Below are 3,628 nucleotides of genomic sequence, written 5' to 3'. Positions count from 1 at the left end.
TACAGGGGCAGAGGAAGCAGCGGGAAGCCTGTTGGCTCTCTGGGTTCCCTCGGAAGCCGTTTCTGCCTTACCTCAGAGGGGTCCTTGGGGAGGGCAGCCAGAGGCACTGGGGAAAGGCCACAGGGAGAAGGAAACCTCCAGCTGAACTTTGTAACAATTCCAACCTAAGGAGAAGCCTCCCGGCCAGAACTCGGGGGAGGGCGTGAATCCAGTGTACAGACTCCAGGGGTGGAGGAAGGATGAAAGCTCTGCTTTCACAGCTGGGAGGCAGGTAGCCTGGGGCAAGTTCTCAGCCCTGCTTGCCCACTGCCTGGAAACAGACTCAAGGCTGCTGTGGGGGCCCAGTGGGAGTGAGACCAGCTCTTTGATTTGTGTGGGAGCTGGGTGAGGCCTGTGCTGCTGGCTTTCCCCCACTTCCTTGACAACCTGCATGACTCAGCAGAGGCAGCCATAATTCTCCTAGGTACACAACTCCATTAACCTGGGAATCTCACCCCCATGCCCCACAGCGGCCGCAGCAAGACCTGCCCAAGAGAGTCTGAGCTCAGACACTAGCCCCGCCCCAACCTGATGGTCCCTCCCCATCCAGCCGGGTAGCTGAAGACAAAGGGCATATACTCTTAGGAGTTCTAGGGCCCACTCACCATGGGTTCCTCTCCATGCTGCCACAGTGGATGCTCTCTGGAAAGCTCCACCTCCCAGCAGAAGGCCAACCAGCACAAAAATACAGCATTAGACCACCAAAGCTAAGGCCATTGCATCCCCTGACACCTCCACCAGAATAGGTGCTGGTCTCCATGGCTGAGAGGCTCACAGATGGTTCACATCACAGCTCTCTGGGCAGACAACCCCCAGTACCAGCCCGGAGCCTGGTAGACCTGCTGGGTGGCTGGACCCAGAAGAGAGATAACAATCACTATAGCTCACCTCTTGGGAAGCCACATCCATGGGAAAAGGGGCAGAGCACTACATCAAGGGAACATCCCATGAGACAAAAGAATCTGAACAACAGCCTTCAGCCCTAAACTTACCCTCTGACAGAACCTACCGCGAGCGAAACAGAAAACCAACCCTGGAAATATGACAAAATAAGGTTCTTTAACCCCCCCACCCCCAAAATCACAGTAGCTCACCACAGTGGATCCAAACCAAGCAGAAATCCCTGATAAACCTAAAAAAGAATTCAGAAGGTCAATTATTAAGTTAACCAAGGAGGTACCAGAAAAAGGCAAAGGCCAATTTAAGAAAATCAAGAAAATGATACCAGTGAGAGTTCAAGCCCAGCCTGGGCAACATGGTGAACCCCATGTGAACCCCATGGTGAACCTACTAAAAACATAAAAATTAGCCGGGCATGGTGGCAGGCACCTGTGGTCACAGCAACTTGGGAGGCTGAGGCAAGAGAATTGTTTGAACCTGGGAGGCAGAGGTTGCAGTGAGCTGAGATCACACCACTGCACTCCAGCCTGGGTGATCGAGTAAGACTACTCCATCTCAAAACAACAACAATAACAACAACAACAAAAAAGAAAACAAGAAATGAGGGGAGACATATTCAGTGAAATTGAATAAAAAACCCTCAAGACTTCAGGAAACAATGGACGCACTTATAGAAATGCAAAATGCTCTGGAAAGTCTCAGCAATAGAATCAAACAAGCAGAAGAAAGAACTTCAGAGCCTGAAGACAAGGTTTTTGAATTAACCCAATCCAACAAAGACAAAGAAAAAAGAACAAGATGATATGAACAAAGCCTCCAAGAAGTCTGGGATTATGTTAAATGGCCAAACCTAAGAATAATTGGTGTTCCTGAGGAAGAAGAGAAATCTAAAAGTTTGGAAAACATATTTGGGGGAACAATCAAGGAAAACTTCCCCAGCCTTGCTAAAGACCTAGACATCCAGACACAAGAAGCTCCAAGAACACCTGGGAGATTCATCCCCAAAAGATCAATGCCTAGGCACATTGTCATCAGGTTATCCAAAGTTAAGATGAAGAAAAGAATCTTAAGGGCTGTGAGGCAAAAGCACCAGGTAACCTATAAAGGAAAACCTATCAGATTAACAGCAGATTTCTCAGCAGAAACCCTACAAGCTAGAAGGGATTAGGGCCCTATCCTCAGCCTCCTTAAAACAATTACCAGCCAAGAATTTTGTATCCAGTGAAACTAAGCTTCATAAATGAAAGAAAGATAAAGTTTTTTCCAAACAAATGCTGAGAGAATTTGCCACTACCAAGCCAGCACTACAAGAACTGCTAAAAAGAGCTCTAAATCTTGAAACAAATCCTGGAAAGACATTAAAGAACCTCTTTAAAGCATAATCTCGCAGGACCTATAAAACAAAAACACAATTAAAAAAAAAAGTCAAGCTATACAGGCAACAAATAGCATGATGAATGAAACAGCACCTCGCATCTCAATACTAATGTTGAATGTAAATTGCCTAAAGGCTTCACTTAAAAGATACAGAATTGCAGAATGGATAAGAATTCACCAACTAAGTATCTGCTGCTTTCAAGAGACCCACCTAACACATAAGGACTCACATAAACTTAAGGTAAAGGGGTGGAAAAAGGTGTTCCATGGAAGTGGACCCCAAAAGGGAGAAGGAGTAGTTATTCTTATATCAGACAAAACAAACTTTAAAGCAACAGCAATTTAAAAATGCAAAGAGGGACATTATATAATGATAAAAGGCCTTGTCCAACAGGAAAATGTCACAACCCTTATTATATATGCACCTAACACTGGAGCTCCCGAATTTATAAAACAATTACTACTAGACCTAAACAAAGAAATAGACAGCAACACAATAATAGTGGGGAACTTCAATACTCCACCGATGGCACTAGACAGGTAATCGGGACAGAAAGTCAACAAAGAAACAATGGATTTAAACTATACCATGGAACAAATGGACTTAATGGATATTTACAGAACATTCTACCCAACAGCTGCAGGATACACATTCCATTCAATAGCACGTGGAACTTTCTCCAAGATGGACCATATGATAGGCCACAAAACAAGCCTCAATAAATTCAAGAAAACTAAAATTATATTAAGCACTCTTTCAGACCACAGTGGAATAAAACTGGAAATCAACTCCAAAAGGAAACTTCAAAACCATGCAAATACATGGAAATTAAATAACCTGCTCCTGAATGATCACTGCGTCAACAATGAAATCAAAATGAAAATTTAAAAATTCTTCAAACTGAACAACAATAGTGATCTATAAAAACCTCTGGGATACAGCAAACACAGTGCTAAAAGTAAAGTTCATAGCCCTAAACACCTACATCAAAAAATCTGCAAGAGCACAAACAATCTAAGGTCATACCTCAAGAAGCTAGTGAAACAAGAACAAACCAAACCCAAACCCAGTAGAAAAAAGGAAATAACCAAGATCAGAGCAGAACTAAATGAAATTGAAACAAAAAATAAATACAAAGGATAAATGAAACGAAAAGCTGGTTCTTTGAAAAGAGAAATAAGGCTGGGCGCAGTGGCTCACACCTGTAATCCCAGCACTTTGGGAGGCTGAGGCAGGTGGATCATGAGGTCAGGATTTCAAGACCAGCCTGACCAATATGGTGAAACCCTATCTCTACTAAAAATAAAAAAT

This window comes from Colobus angolensis, unplaced genomic scaffold (genome assembly GCF_000951035.1).
Source record: "Colobus angolensis palliatus isolate OR3802 unplaced genomic scaffold, Cang.pa_1.0 Scaffold204, whole genome shotgun sequence".
Classification (NCBI taxonomy): domain Eukaryota; kingdom Metazoa; phylum Chordata; class Mammalia; order Primates; family Cercopithecidae; genus Colobus; species Colobus angolensis.
The sequence above is the reverse complement of the archived record's forward strand: the minus strand, read 5'-3'. Positions refer to the sequence as shown.